This window comes from Coregonus lavaretus (genome assembly GCF_964263955.1).
Source record: "Coregonus lavaretus genome assembly, chromosome: 4".
NCBI classification, from domain to species: Eukaryota; Metazoa; Chordata; class Actinopteri; order Salmoniformes; family Salmonidae; genus Coregonus; species Coregonus lavaretus.
In genome coordinates this window covers 62,514,923-62,532,517 of record NC_139991.1, presented here as the reverse complement: position 1 = coordinate 62,532,517, position 17,595 = coordinate 62,514,923, and positions in this window count along the sequence as shown.

The window sequence follows — 17,595 nt, the reverse complement described above, 5'->3', positions numbered from 1 at the left end:
AAATTTGTGCTTTGGTCTGGACTCCAAATGGGAGATTTTTGGTTCCAACCGCTGTGTCTTTGTGAGATGCGGTGTGGGTGAACGGATGATTTCTGCATCTGTATTTCCCACCGTAAATGGTGTGGGGGTGCTTTGCTGCTGACACTGTCTGTGATTTATTTAGAATTCAAGGCACACTTAACCAGCATGGCTACCACAGCATTCTGCAGCGATACGCCATCCCATCTGGTTTGGGCTTAGTGGGACTATCATTTGTTTTTCAACAGGACAATGACCCAACACACCTCCAGGCTGTGTAAAGGCTATTTGACCAAGGAGTGTGATGGAGTGCTGCATCAGATGACCTGTCTTCCACAATCCCCCGACCTCAACCCAATTGTATGTTTTGGGACGAGTCGGACCGCAGATTGAAGGAAAAGCAGCCAACAAGTGCTCAGCATACAGCTGAAGTCGGAAGTTTACATACACCTTAGCCAAATACATTTAAACTCATTTTTTCACAATTCCTGACATTTAATCCTAGTAAAAATTCCAAGTCTTAGGTCAGTTACGATGACCACTTTATTCTAAGAATGTGAAATGTCAGAATAATAGTAGAGAGAATGATTTATTTCAGCTTTTATTTCTTTCATCACATTCCCAGTGGGTCAGAAGTTTAGATACACTCAATTAGTATTTGGTAGCATTGCCTTTCAATTGTTTTAACTTGGGTCAAACGTTTCGGGCAGCCTTCCACAAGCTTCCCACAATAAGTTGGGTGAATTTTGGCCCATTCCTCCTGACAGAGCTAGTGTAACTAAATCAGGTTTGTAGGCCTCCTTGCTCGCACATGCTTTTTCAGTTCTGCCCACAAATGTTCTATAGGATTGAGGTCAGGGCTTTGTGATGGCCACTCCAATACCTTGACTTTGTTGGCCTTAAGCCATTTGCCACAACTTTGGAAGTATGCCTGGGGTCATTGTCCATTTGGAAGACCCATTTGCGACCAAACTTTAACTTCCTGACTGATGTCCTGAGATGTTGCTTCAATATATCCACATAATTTTCCTTCCTCATGATGCCATCTATTTTGTGAAGTGCACCAGTCCCTCCTGCAGCAAAGCACCCCCACAGAATGATGCTGCCACCCCCGTGCTTCACGGTTGGGATGGTGTTCTTTGGCTTGCAAGCGACCCCCTTTTTCCTCCAAACATAACAATGGTCATTATGGCCAAACAGTTCTATTTTTGTTTCATCAGACCAGAGGACATTTCTCCAAAAAGTACAATCTTTGTCCCCATGTGCAGTTGCAAACCGTAGTCTGGCTTTTTTATAGCGGTTTTGGAGCAGTGGCTTCTTCCTTGCTGAGCGGCCTTTCAGGTTATGTCGAAATAGGACTTGTTTTACTGTGGATATAGACACTTTTGTACCTGTTTCCTCCAGCATCTTCACAAGGTCCTTTGCTGTTGTTCTGGGATTGATTTCCACTTTTTGCACCAAAGTACGTTCATCGCTAGGAGACAGAACGCGTCTCCTTCCTGAGCGGTATGATGGCTGCGTTGTCCCATGGTGTTTATACTTGCGTACTATTGTTTGTACAGATGAATGTGGTACCTTCAGGCGTTTGGAAATTGCTCCCAAGGATGAACCAGACTTGTTGAGGTCTACAATTTTTTTTCTGAAGTCTTGGCTGATTTCTTTTGATTTTCCCATGATGTCAAGCAAAGAGGCACTGAGTTTGTAGGTAGTTCTTGAAATAAATCCACAGGTACACCTCCAATTGACCCAAATGATGTCAATTAGCCTATCAGAAGCTTCTAAAGCCATGACATCATTTTCTGGAATTTTCCAAGCTGTTTAAAGGCACTGTATGTAAACGTTTGACCCACTGGAATTGTGATACAGTGAATTATAAGTGAAATAATCTGTCTGTAAACAATTGTTGGAAAAATTACTTGTGTCATGCACAAAGTAGATGTCCTAACCGACTTGCCAAAACTATAGTTTGTTAACAAGAAATGTGTGGAGTGGTTGAAAAACAAGTTTTAATGACTTTCAACTTCAACTGTATATACACACTGTGTGTGTTTTCATCCCTGTCTTCCAGACCTCCATAGCAGCTATGGGCCCTGGTCAAAAACAGTGCACTACATAAGGAATAGGGTGCCATTTAGGACACAGACTCTAATCCTTGGGCACCTGGAGCTGTATGGGGTGCGATGGAGAGGCATCATCTCCTGGGTGACCAAATGATGGGCTGTCTGTGCCACCTCTGATAATGAACATGACAGCTGCCGTGGCAACCAGCCACACCTCAGGCGTCCACGGCGCCAACAAAGCAGTGTACATCACTCCTCCTCTTCTTTTTATCCATTCAAGTCTCCTTCCTCCTCTCTCCCTTTTTATTTTATTATATCTCGTTCTCTCTCCTATCCTCCTCTTCCTCCTCCTCTTCCTCCTCCTCCTCCTCTCTCCTCTCTCCTCTCTCCTACTCCTCATCTCTCCTCTGTCTTTACCATCTTATAATGGAGGATATTACTGCTGTATGTGGTTGCTTTGCTAATGATCCTTCTCCTCCCCCTCCTCCTCCCCCTCCTCATCCTCCTCCTCCTCCTCCTCCTCTCTCCTACTCCTCATCTCTCCTCTGTCTTTACCATCTTATAATGGAGGATATTACTGGTGTGTGTGGTTGCTTTGCTAATGATCAGATGTTTCATCTGGGTTCTCAGTTACCAAGCACCATTTGGTTTTGATTGTAATAATACAGAAATGTGTGACTAGATGAATATAATCAAAGGAACATGATTTGTAAAAACAATTGTGCCATTTAGGATATCCTCTCTCTTCCTCCCCTATTTTCTACCCTGCTGTCTCCTCCCACCCTCTTCTTTTCACTATTTTTGCTCACACATCCCTCCCTCCCTCTCTTCTTTCTTCCTTTTCCTTTTCTTCCTGTTTGTCCTCCTCCCTGTATCATTTCTTCCATCCTTCCTATCCCGTCCCGTCCCCTGTGCTTGTCCTCTCAGTGTGGACCAGCAGATGTTTGCAGGACCCAACTCTGGATGGATTACAGGAACAACCAGATGCTGCTAATGTTAGTACCAGCCAGGGCACACTGCCCAAAACAGAGAGAGAGAGTGAGAGAGAGTGAGAGAGAGTGAGAGAGAGTGAGAGAGAGTGAGAGAGAGTGAGAGAGAGTGAGAGAGAGTGAGAGAGAGTGAGAGAGAGTGAGAGAGAGTGAGAGAGAGTGAGAGAGAGAGTGAGTGAGTGAGTGAGTGAGTGAGTGAGTGAGTGAGTGAGTGAGTGAGTGAGTGAGTGAGTGAGTGAGTGAGTGAGTGAGTGAGTGAGTGAGTGAGTGAGTGAGTGAGTGAGTGAGTGAGTGAGTGAGTGTGTGACCGACCGACCGACCGACCGACCGACCGTTTGTGAGGTCGTCTGTCTGTCTGCCTGTGTGTGGTGCTCTTCTAAAACAGGGCCATTCAACACTGAAGTTACAGCAATGCAATCCTTTGTTTTTTATTTGAAAAACAATCACATTCCTCAAGGTCCTTTGATCAACATTTTGAAACTGCCCGAGAGGCACCAATGTACTGTATCTAGTTTAAAGTAACTGCACAGTGAAAATCTCACTTTTAAAAGTTCATATTCAGTTAACTCATACCCAAATAATGTTGTTGACTCATCCTATACTCGTATTTGTGGCCAAAGCATAAATTGGAGTAAAAAAATACTTGAAAAAACCCACCTCACACTTGTATCTCAAACAGACCGTTTAAAAAATGCTTGCTATTCCCTCATAGAGTATAATGTCATACTCCTGAGGAGGCCAATCAGCAGTCACCTTTAATGAATATTTCTTATGACTGGTATACACGCACACCATTCTTTTTTTATTCCCAATTGGTAGTTACAGTCTTGTCCCATCGCTGCAACTCCCGTACGGACACGGGAGAGGCAAATGTCAAGAGCCATGCGTCCTCAGAAACACAACCGAGCTGCACTGCTTCTTGATACAATGGCTGCTTAACCCAGAAGCACCAATGTGTTGGAGAAATCACTGTACACCTGGCGACTGTGTCAGTGTGCACTGTCCGCCACAGGAGTCGCTAGTGCACGATGGGACAAGAACATCCCTGCCTGCCAAACGGCAATTGTGCACCACCCCATGGGTCTCCCGGTCGCAACAGAGCCTGGATCTCTAATGGCACAGCTAGCACTGCGATGCAGTGCCTTAGACCACTGCACAACACGCTCACACCATTCTGTTGTTGGGGTACGACCACACCATTCCAACACATAAAAGCTGCATAAATATGTTTTTGCAATGCTTTTTAAATTGTATTTATTAATTATAAGTAATATTTCATAGAAATCTGGAAACACTGGACAGTTACTTTAAGGGTACTCTGAAGATTGTTCCATACATGTGGTGATTCGTTTTTCCTAAGATTCGTTTTTCCTAAGTCTTTTGCAACAGACAGAATTTCCAGAGTTCGCCATCCCCGTGATCGGGTATGGTAAATAATACTTCTGTGGGTAATTAATGATGTCAGGTAATGTGGGAGTTTTTGCAATAGGGCTTTAACAAATGAATAAAATGCAGTGTTTTGACCAACATGATGTCAAAGAGGGTAATCCTACATTCCGATACGTCAAGCAGCGATGAGTGCAAAACCTGTCACTGCATTTAACTGCTTCAAAGAAGTTGCCGCTACATTCATGTGAATTATGTCAACATAGTCTATGACCAGAAGAAAAGTTTACTGAATGATCTGCATTCTAACATTTAGTGATAGGCATGACCTATTTTTTATAGAAGAAGCCCATTTTTATACTCCTTTTCTTAGTTAACTCAAAAACATGCTTTTTAAAATACAGCTTATTGTCTATCCTGATGCCCAGATATTTGTAAGCAAGAACACGATCAATGTGGGCACCATCCAAATTACATATGCTTAAATCAATATTGTTAATATGGGCTGACATTGAACCAAGAAGAAGGAGCAGGCTTACAAACACCAGCATTAAAAATGCTATAACGACACACAAGTGATTTATTTAAGCAATAAGGCACAAGGGGATTGTGGTATATGGCCAATATACCACGGCTAAGGGCTGTTCTTATGCACGACGCAACGCGGAGTGCCTGGATACAGCACTTAGCCGTGGTATATTGGCCATATACCACAACCCCTCGAGGTGCCTTATCGCTATTCTAAACTGGTTACCATCATAATTATAACAGTGAAAAATATTTTTGGGTCATACCCATGGTATATGGTCTGATATACCACGGCTGTCAGCCAATCAGCATTCAGGGCTCGAACCACCCAGTTTATAATTAACCTTGAGTTATGTGACTGGGATGCTCATACATACAGTAGTTCTTACATATTGTTCTTTGTATTGGTCTTGGCTGTGATAAGTGGTTTACATTTGATGTACTGTGCATCTTGATTTCAATAAGGATTTGATAACACTGACCACTCACACCAATGTCTGATGGCCATGCACGATTCCGAAAAATATGTAATATCATAATCCATCTCAATGTATCCTTCCACAGCCCCTCTCTGCCCTAGTCTCTGACACCTAGGGTGCTGATCTAACAAAACATAATCCCACAGAAACAAAAACATACTTTTACCCTTTCTCCAACCCCCCCTCCTTGTGTTGCCACTCTTCTCTGTTTTCCTTTAAATCACCGGAAACTTTGCAGAGAGCTAGAGGCATCACAATGACAATGATAAAGACTCATCGCTCCAGCGCTTAACTGAACATAATACCTGGTTGGGTGAAAGGCTGACTAAATGGTGACACACACACAGTTTATGAATCAATACTGCTCCTGCTCTTGGGTGTCTCTAGAAGGGCTATAATCACACATACATAGTGGACACACACACACCCATTGATCATCATTTCCACCTCTGCCATGTTGGTGACTGAAACCTCCCCACCGTCATTGAACCACTGAATTACTCCGACAGATTCCCTGTATAGGTCATTAACAGTATTTACTCATAGAACCGGTACACAATGATACTCAGATGAGTGAACATGGAACATCACTCTGAGAAATACTATAGAGGAAGTGCAATGACAGAGCTGCCGGTCGATTCCCTCCATGCAGAAAAATACAATGGGGTTTTATGATGGACCGCTGAGCGATGGTTCGGATTCTAGAATGGCTTTCGGTTTGAAAAGCAATGAGGGATGAGGCTTTATTTGTTGATATGACATTTAATTCTGCATCTCACACTGCAAACAAAACTATTTCTGGATCAGAATAATGAAAGGGAGTGGGATATAACCTTTATGGTAGTAGTGTACACACACCCCAACACCCCCATCTCCTCAACACCCACTACACCCCCACCTCCTCAACACCCCCACCTCAACACCACCAACAGCCCCACCCCAACACCCCACCTCCTCAACACACCCAACATCCCCACCTCAACACCCCCACCTCCTCAACACCCCCTACACCCCCGCCTCCTCAACACACCCAACATCCCCACCTCAACATCCCCACCTCCTCAACATCCCCAACACCCAACATCCCACCTCCTCAACACCCCCTACACCCCCGCCTCCTCAACACCACCAACAGCCCCACCCCAACACCCCACCTCCTCAACACACCCAACATCCCCACCTCAACACCCCCACCTCCTCAACACCCCCTACACCCCCGCCTCCTCAACACACCCAACATCCCCACCTCAACATCCCCACCTCCTCAACATCCCCAACACCCCAACATCACCACCTCAACACCCCCACCTCCTCAATAGTCCCTACACCCCCACCTCCTCAACGTCCCCAACACCCCCAACATCCCACCTCCTCAACACCCCCACCTCCTCAACACCCCCGCCTCCTCAACACCCCAACATTCTCACCTCAATACTCCCACCTCCTTACCGTCCCCAACACCCCCAACATCCCACCTCTTCAACACCCCCACCTCCTCAACACACCAAACATCCCCAACACCCCCACAACACCCCCACCACCTTAACACCCCCGCCTCCTCAACACCCCAACATTCTCACCTCAATACTCCCACCTCCTCACCGTCCCCAACACCCCCAACATCCCACCTCTTCAACACCCCCACCTCCTCAACACACCAAACATCCCAAACACCCCCACAACACCCCCACCACCTTAACATCCCCAACACCCCACCCCCTCAATGACCGCAACACCCCCATCTCCTTAACACCCCCCCCCAAAAAACAACACCCCACCTCCTCAACACACCCAACAGCAACAACACCCCCAACAGCCCCAACACCCCACCTCCTGGGAGGTATAACCCCCCCCCAACACCCCCACCTCCTCAACGACTTAAAACCTGGGAGATATACACACCCCCAACACCTCGATGCCTTTAAACCTGGGAGATATGCACACACAATCTGTGAGTCACCAGACAAACAATATTGTTTTAATTAGGTTAGCATAGCATAAAATATTGTTACAGGAATGTAATTTGCTAGGGATGACTATAATGTAATTCCAAAGAGGGAGCAGTGAGAGGGCCAAGCGTAGTTCAGGGGAAACAACTAAATTGAACTTATTTCCTTGATTGCAAATCCAGAAATCCAGGAGGAAACAAAACATTGTGCAATTGTAAAATCCATAATTTGAATAGGACCGTGTATCTTTTCTAATTTCCTTATTTTCAATGACATGCTACCAACATGATTATTCTTTGCTTATGTTATGTTGGTTTGTTGCTATATAGAAAGCTTTGCTGATGATGGACTGTAGTATTTGAGTGTTAGACACTACAGCAACTTCAACCATCCATCTGGCTGAAGGATTTACTAACTTCCAGAGTAGATGGAGATGAGATGGAGGAGAGATTGAATTGAGGGGAAGGGGAGGGGAGGAGAGGTGGAGCGGAGATGGAGGGGAGATTGAGTAGAGTTGGAGCGGAGATGGAGGGGAGATTGAGTAGAGTTGGAGCGGAGGAGAGGTGGAGCGGAGATGGAGGGGATATTGAGTAGAGGTGGAGCGGAAGAGAGGTGGAGAGGAGATGGAGGGGAGATTGAGTAGAGCTGGAGCGGAGGAGAGGAGAGGAGGAGCGGAGATGGAGGGGAGATTGAGTAGAGGTGGAGCGGAGGAGAGGAGAGGTGGAGCGGAGATGGAGGGGATATTGAGTAGAGGTGGAGCGGAGATGGAGGGGAGATGGAGGGGAGATTGAGTAGAGGTGGAGCGGAAGAGAGGTGGAGCGGAGATGGAGGGGAGATTAAGTAGAGGTGGAGCGGAGGAGAGGTGGAGAGTAGATGGAGGGGAGATTGAGTAGAGGTGGAGCGGAGGAGAGGAGAGGTGTAGCGGAGATGGAGGGGAGATTGAGTAGAGGTGGAGCGGAGATGGAGGGGGCATTTCCATCCTGTAGAGCCCCACAGGGAGTAGGCTGTGTGAACTGTGAGAGAGACCGAGAGAGACAGGGAGCGAGAGAGAATGGGAAGAGGGGGAGAGGGTATGAACCAGCAACACCTGTTAAGTTGATGTGAACAGCTGTCCCAATGGCAACTCCAGGGATGGGGATGATGCTGAGGCTGAGAGGCTTGTGGGACTGAGTGCAGTTCTGTTGTAAACATTCATAATGTATGCTATGGAGGTGTTACTTAGTTTAAACATTCAGAACAGGCACAGCTCAAAACCCCAAAATCCCATCCAGCCGCACTGGGTGCATATGAGGAATCGGCCGAGTCCCAAATGGCCCCCTTTTCCCTTTAAAGTATACTACTTTTGACCCAAAAGTGTGATGTCAACACTGGTGTGAAATCAGAGCCCAAGGCAACCTTTCTGGCCTTTGAAAGAGACCCAAACCCTCACAGCCTACTCCCTGACTCAGAGCCCACTGACAGACTGCACCGTAGCATAATAAGTCACCTGTCCTCTTGGGTCTAATAATGAAGCTAATCGTGTTCCTGCTGTAGTGTTTTGTGACCCGGGCCCATGGTTCAGCAGGCTAATTGGCTGTTTGATGTGTTTTAGCACCTCTGATTGTTCTCTGAACTCTGAAAAAATTAAGACATTGGACCCACACTGCCACACCTCCCAATAACCGCTGTCTGCCTGCTCACTGAGGCTCCACACATAGAGGTACTTTGGATACCTGGAAGGCACAGCAGTGTAATTAATAACATGATAAATAATCTGTGCCCTATGCTCTGTCTACAACAGGACTAATTATATACAAAGGGAAAAGGATGGGTATTTGTAGGGGTTGAGAATTTTTTTACATTCAGTATCACTCCATCAATGGAAATATAGTATTCTTTCTAGCAAAGATATCTACATATATTTCAGAATTAATGTAAAGTAAGTTATGCAGCCTACAAATTTCTGTACTGAATTAAATATTACCACAACCTTTTTAAAACCATGTCTATCTTTTTGCTTTTTTGTCTTTTAATGATTTTAAGCATCTTTTAACACAGGCACCTAACAAACTTGTACTTTTTTAAACACTTTTAACATAGGTCAGGCCCTGTAGTTACCTCATATCCCATTGGCCATTGGTTCAACTTACCCGAAGGAAAACATTTTGACTATATTATCCCACAGCTACAAGGACACACTTTCATGTTAGGTTTAGGACCTCATTTAGAAGCTTATGGAGACTCCAACTTATGTATAGAACAATCTTAAAATTATCAACTTTGGTTTAGATACAAGCATCAAGAAACCTCTAACACAATAAATTCATTTCAATTGGTGAAAATACGTTTTTTGGACCTAACTTGCTAACACTTTTTCCATGTGGTTTCTTGTTTCACAGACTCCATGAAATTACGACCTCTGTATGGTTTTATAAAAACAAGGGTGGCTCAACTTATCCCTTCGGCTCAACTACCCTACTCACCCCTATTACCTGCCTAGACAATTAAACTAGTTCTAAATTGTGGCATTATCAGTTTTCTAGTAGTAGCATCTGCACCCCCGGGACCCCTTTTATTACCATTCATCGGTGGAGGCTCCTCAGAGAAGAAAGGGAGGAACGACGTCCTCCAACCTATCAGAGCTCTTGTAGCATGAACTGACATGTTGTCAACCCAATCAAGGGATCAGAGAATGAATCTGGTACTGAAAGCTAGCTAGCTACCACTGCAGTTGCATAAAATGTGGTGAGTAGTTGAGAAAGAAAGACAATAGTTGAACAGTTTTTAACAAATTAATTTCTAAAAAAATTAAGGAGAAGCAGCAGAGAGAGAGAGAGAGAGAGAGAGAGAGAGAGAGAGAGAGAGAGAGAGCTAGCTATATTATTATTATTATTTATTTTTTACTGTCACTTTCACTTACTTAGCTAGCTAATGCAGCTAGCTCATTTAGCCTACTCAAACACCAGGCTCAAACATAGAGGAATGATATTTATTTTAACTAGCTGGCTATGGCTATACAACACTGGAACTCTTCCAAGTCAAGGTAAGCTTTCGGTTTTATTCGTTTATTGACACCGGGGAACGCCGGTGTAACTACCTAAACTGCTTGCTGTACACTGTACTGTGTGATTGTAGCAGGTTTACTAATGCATTAGTTCTAGTAGCTATGTTGACTATGACGTTAGCTAATATGGTAACAACAATGCACTAAAGTCCACAAGCGATGGGTAAAGGTGAGAGGAGGACGCACGTAGATGCGAGAAGGAATTATACAACGAGGAAAGTCATGATGCTGTTTGTATGTGGCTGCTATGAAAGTGAACTGTGTGTGCGGGTGATCAATGGTGTATTCAAATTCGCAGATTCTGTTGAAAAATTGTTTTCAAAGGAAGCAAGCGGAATGAAACAAGGATAGACCTACAGTGGGGAGAACAAGTATTTGATACACTGCCGATTTTGCAGGTTTTCCTACTTACAAAAAATGTAGAGGTCTGTCATTTTTATCATAGGTACACTTCAACTGTGAGAGACGGAATCTAAAACAAAAATCCAGAAATGGTATGATTTTTAAGTAATTAATTTGCATTTTATTGCATGACATAAGTATTTGGTACATCAGAAAAGCAGAAATTAATATTTGGTACAGAAACCTTTGTTTGCAATTACAGAGATCATACGTTTCCTGTAGGTCTTGACCAGGTTTGCACACACTGCAGCAGGGATTTTGGCCCACTCCTCCATACAGACCTTCTCCAGATCCTTCAGGTTTCGGGGCTGTCGCTGGGCAATACAGACTTTCAGCTCCCTCCAAAGATGTTCTATTGGGTTCAGGTCTGGAGACTGGCTAGGCCACTCCAGGACCTTGAGATGCTTCTTATGGAGCCACTCCTTAGTTGCCCTGGATGTGTGTTTCGGGTCGTTGTCATGCTGGAAGACCCAGACACGACCCATCTTCAATGCTCTTACTGAGGGAAGGAGGTTGTTGGCCAAGATCTCGCGATACATGGCCCCATCCATCCTCCCCTCAATATGGTGCAGTCGTCCTGTCCACTTTGCAGAAAAGCATCCCCAAAGAATGATGTTTCCACCTCCATGCTTCACGGTTGGGATGGTGTTCTTGGGGTTGTACTCATCCTTCTTCTTTCTCCAAACACGGCGAGTGGAGTTTAGACCAAAAAGCTCTATTTCTGTCTCATCAGACCACATGACCTTCTCCCATTCCTCCTCTGGATCATCCAGATGGTCATTGGCAAACTTCAGACGGGCCTGGACATGCCCTGGCTTGAGCAGGGGGACCTTGCGTGCGCTGCAGGATTTTAATCCATGGCGGCGTAGTGTGTTACTAATGGTTTTCTTTGAGACTGTGGTCCCAGCTTTCTTCAGGTCATTGACCAGGTCCTGCCGTGTAGTTCCGTGCTGATCCCTCACTTTCCTCATGATCATTGATGCCCCACGAGGTGAGATCTTGCATGGAGCCCCAGACCGAGGGTGATTGACCGTCATCTTGAACTTCTTCCATTTTCTAATAATTGCGCCAACAGTTGTTGCCTTCTCACCAAGATGCTTGCCTATTGTCCTGTAACCCATCCCAGCCCTGTGCAGGTCTACAATTTTATCCATGATGTCCTTACACAGCTCTCTGGTGTTGGCCATTGTGGAGAGGTTGGAGTCTGTTTAATTGAGTGTGTGGACAGGTGTCTTTTATACAGGTAACGAGTTCAAACAGGTGCAGTTAATACAGGTAATGAGTGGAGAACAGGAGGGCTTCTTAAAGAAAAACTAACAGGTCTTTGAGAGCCGGAATTCTTACTGGTTGTTAGGTGATCAAATACTTATGTCATGCAAATTAATTACTTAAAAATCATAAAATGTTTTCTGGATTTTTGTTTTAGATTCCGTCTCTCACAGTTGAAGTGTAGCTATGATAAAAATTACAGACCTCTACATGCTTCGTAAGTAGGAAAACCTGCAAAATCGGCTGTGTATCAAATACTTGTTCTCCCCACTGTAGCTGAATTTGTCCAATACAAACTCTCGTTTTGGTTGCAACTGTTTGGACTAATGATTACACCCTAGATCAGCTAGATGCATGCAAGAGTTTGCAAGGCGTTATTGAACGTGTCACTGTCTGTCACCTTGATTACTCCAATTTGTCTCTAGACAAGTGTGCCTACATTATAAACTTTCATTCATAGGCTAGGTTGTAGCAACCTCATAATGGGCATAGGGGAAATTTGAGTATCATGGAGTAGCCTAAAACTATCAATGTTACATTGAGAATGGAATATGAATGACAGTCATTCAGTGTGCTATAATAGACATAAGGCCATGTTCATAAAAAAAATTGTCCTCTCTAATTTTAAACGGCAACGACCGCCACTGCCATACATCACATGCCACTCTGAGTCACATCCAGTGACACCATCACCATAGTGTGGCAGGTAGCCTGCCGGTTAGAGCATTGGGCCAGTAACCGAAAGGTTGCTGCTTCGAATAAATCAAATCAAATCAAATTGTATTTGCCACATGCGCTGAATACAACAGGTGTAGACCTTACAGTGAAATGCTTACTTACAAGCCCTTAACCAAAAATGCAGTTTTAAGAAAATAAAAAAAAGTAAAAAATAGATAAGTAAAACATTTAAAATAAAAATAATTAAAGAGCAGCAGTAAAATAAAATAACAGGAGGGAGGCTACATACAGGGGGTACCGGTACAGAGTCAATGTGCGGGGGCACCGGTTATTCGAGGTAATTGAGGTAATATTTACATGTGGGTTGCGTTACATTTTTAGGGCCTTCCTCTGACACCGCCTGGTATAGAGGTCCTGGATGGCAGGAATTTTGGCCCCAGTGATGTACTGGCCATACGCACTACCCTTTGTAGTGCCTTGCGGTCGGAGGCCGAGCAGTTTCCTGAGGGGAATAGGCTTTGTCGTGCCCTCTTCACGACTGTCTTGGTGTGTTTGGACCATGATAGTTTGTTGGTGATGTGGACACCAAGGAACTTGAAACTCTCGACCCACTCCACTACAGCCCCGTCGATGTGACGGGGGGCGTGTTCGGCCCTCCTTTTCCTGTAGTCCACGATCATCTCAATTGTCTTGATCACGTTGAGGGAGAGGTGGTTGTCCTGGCACCACACTGCCAGGTCTCTGACCTCCTCCCTATAGGCTGTGTCAGCGTTATCGGTGATCAGGCCTACCAATGTTGTGTCGTCAGCAAACTTAATGATGGTGTTGGAGTTGTGCTTGGCCACACAGTTGTGGGTGAACAGGAGTACAGGAGGGGACTAAGCACGCACCCCTGAGGGGGCCTCGTGTTGAGGATCAGCGTGGCAGATGTGTTGTTGCCTACCCTTACCACCTAGGGGCGGCCCGTCAGGAAGTCTAGGATCCAGTTGCAGAGGGAGGTGTTTAGTCACAGCGTCCTTAGTTTAGAGATGAGCTTTGTGGGCACTATGGTGTTGAACGCTGAGCTGTAGTCAATGAACAGTATTCCCACGTAGGTGTTCCTTTGGTCCAGGTGGGAAAGGGCAGTGTGGAGTGTGATTGAGATTGCATCCCCTGTGGATCTGTTGGGGCAGTATGCGAATTGGAGTGGGTCTACGGTTTCCGGGATGATGGTGTTGATGTGAGCCATGACCAGCTTTTCAAAGCACTTCATGGCTACCGATGTGAGTACTACAGGCGGTAGTCATTTAGGAAGGTTACCTTCGCTTTCTTGGGCACAGGGACTATGGTGGTCTGCTTGAAACATGTAGGTATTACAGACTCGGTCGGGGAGAGATTGAAAATGTCAGTGAAGACACTTGCCAGTTGGTCAGCACATGCTCGGAGTACACGTCCTGGTAATCCGTCTGGCCCTGTGACCTGCTTAAAAGTCTTACTCACACCGGCTACGGAGAGCGTGAACATATAGTCATCCGGAACAGCTGATGCTCTACTGCGTGCTTCAGTGTTGCTTGCCTCGAAGCGAGCATAGAAGTGATTTATCTCATCTGGAGGCTTGTGTCACTGGGCACCTCACGGCTGTGCTTCCCTTTGTAGTCTGTAATAGTTTGCAAGCCCTGCCACATCCGACGAGCGTCGGAGACAGTGTAGTACGATTTAATCTTAGTCCTGTATTGACTCTTTGCCTGTTTGATGGTTCGTCGGAGGGCATACCGGGATGTCTTATAAACGTCCGGGTTAGAGTCCCGCTCCTTGAAAGCGGCAGCTCTACCCTTTAGCTCAGTGCCGATGTTGCCTGTAATCTATGGCTTCTGGTTGGGGTATGTACATACGGTCATTGTGGGGACGACGTCATCGATGCACTTATTGATGAAGCAAGTGACTGATGTGGTGTACTCCTCAATGCCATCGGAAGGATCCCGGAACATATTCCAGTCTGTACTAGCAAAACAGTCCTGTAGCTTAACATATGTGTCTAACCACTTCCTTATTAACTAAGTCACTGGTGCTTCCTGCCTTAGTTTTTGCTCATAAGCAGGAATCAGGAGGATGGAATTATGGTCAGATTTTCCAAATGGAGGGTGAGGGTGAGCTTTGTACACGTCTCTGTGTGTGGAGTAAAGGTGATCTAGAGTTTTTTTTTTCCTCTGGTTGCACATTTAACATGCTGGTAGAAATTAGGTAGAATGGATTTAAGTTTCCCTGCATTAAAGTCCCCAGCCACTAGGAGCGCTGCCTCTGGATGAGCGTTTTCCTGTTTGCTTATGGCCTTATACAGTTAATTGAGTGCAATCTTAGTGCCAGCATCGGTTTGTGGTGGTAAATAGACAGCTACAAAAAATATAGAAGAAAACTATCTTGGTAAATAGTGTGATCTACTGCTTATCATGAGATACTCTACCTCAGGTGAGCAAAACCTAGAGATTTCCTTAATATTAGATTTTATGCACCAGCTGTTGTTTACAAATATACACAGACCGCCACCCCTTGTCTTGCCGGAGTCAGCCGTTCTATCCTGCCGATGTAGTGTATATCCCGCCAGCTGTATGTTACCCTTGTCGTCGTTCAGCAACGACTCAGTGAAACATCAGATATTACAGTTTTTAATGTCCCGTTGGTTGGATATTCTTGATCTTAGGTCGTCCATTTTGTTTTCAAATGATTCTACATTGGCTAATAGGATTGATGGAAGAGGCAACTTACTCGCTTGCCGTCGAATCCTTACAAGGCACCCCGACCTACGTCCACGATATCGCAGTCTCTTTCTCATGCAAATGAAGGGGATTTGGGCCTTGTCGGGTTTCTGCAGAATATCCTTTGTGTCCAATACGAGGTGAATACTCGAGCCGACAAGGTGAAAAATCTGTAAGGGTGCACCTTGAGCAAGGCACTGAAATGTAAATTTTCTCCAGTGGCGCTGTACTGCTACCTTTAAAACATCACATTTCACTGCTCCTATCCAGTTTATGTGAAAATAAAACATATACAGTGCCTTGCAAAGGTATTCATCCCCCTTGGCGTTTTTCCTATTTTGTTGCATTACAACCTGTAATTTAAATGGATTTTTATTTGGATTTCATGTAATGGACATACACAAAATAGTCCAAAATGGTAAAGTGAAATAAAAATAAAAAAAAGTAACAAAAAATAAATAATGGAAAAGTGGTGCGTGCATATGTATTCACCCCCCTTGCTATGAAGCCCCTAAATAAGATCTGGTGTAACCAATTACCTTCAGAAGTCACATAATTAGTTAAAAAAAGTCCACTTGTGTGCAATCTAAGTGTCACATGATCTGTCACATGATCTCAGTATATATACACCTGTTCTGAAAGGCCCCAGAGTCTGCAACACCACTAAGCAAGGGGCACCACCAAGCAAGCGGCACCATGAAGACCAAGGAGCTCTCCAAACAGGTCAGGGAAAAAGTTGTGGAGAAGTACAGATCAGGGTTGGGTTATGAAAAAATTTCTGAAACTTTGAACATCCCACGGAGCACCATTAAATCCATTATTAAAAAATTGAAAGAATATGGCACCACAACAAACCTGCCAAGAGAGGGCCGCCCACCAAAACTCACGGACCAGTTAAGGAGGGCATTAATCAGAGAGTCAACAAAGAGACCAAAGATAACCATGAAGGAGCTGCAAAGCTCCACAGCAGAGATTGGAGTATCTGTCCATAGGACCCCTTTAAGCCGTACACTCCACAGAGCTGGGCTTTACAGAAGAGTGGCCAGAAAAAGCCATTGCTTAAAGAAAAATATATTTAACACGTTTGGTGTTGGCCAAAAGGCATGTGGGAGACTCCCCAAACATATGGAAGAAGGTACTCTGGTCAGATGAGAATAAAATTGAGCTTTTTGGCCGTCAAGGAAAACGCTATGTCTGGCTCAAACCCAACACCTCTCATCGCCCCGAGAACACCATCCCCACAGTGAAGCATGGTGGTGGCATCATTATGATGTGGGGATGTTTTTCATCGGCAGGGACTGGAAAACTGGTCAGAATTGAAGGAATGATGTATGGCGCTAAATACAGGGAAATTCTTGAGGGAAACCTGTTTCAGTCTCCCAGAGATTTGAAACTGGGACGGAGGTTCACCTTCCAGCAGGACAATGACCCTAAGCATACTGCTAAAGCAACACTTGAGTGGTTTAAGGGGAAACATTTAAATGTCTTGGAATGGCCTAGTCAAAGCCCAGACCTCAATCCAATTGAGAATATGTGGTATGACTTAAAGATTGCTGTACACCAGCGGAACCCATCCAACTTGAAGGAGCTGGAGCAGTTTTGCCTTGAAGAATGGGCAAACATCCCAGTGGCTAGATATGCCAAGGTTATAGAGACATACCCCAAGAGACTTGCAGCTGTAATTGCTGCAAAAGGCAGCTGTACAAAGTATTGACTTTGGGGTGGTGAATAGTTACACACGCTCAAGTTTTCAGTTTTTTTGTCTTATTTCTTTTTTTGAAGATGCAAAAAAGTGCATCTTCAAAGTGGTAGGCATGTTGTGTAAATCAAATGATACAACCCCCCCCCCAAAAAAAATCCATTATAATTCCAGGTTGTAAGGCAACAAAATAGGAAAAATGCCAAGGGGGGTGAATACTTTCGCAAGCCACTGTATAACCTTAACTGCTTCCTGCCTCTGTCTTTCTCTTCCTGCTCTGCTCATGTGTTTAGATAGCTATATATAATATACTACTATACTACTCGTGTCATAGCCTCTGGTCTGTTTGTGAAAGATAATAAA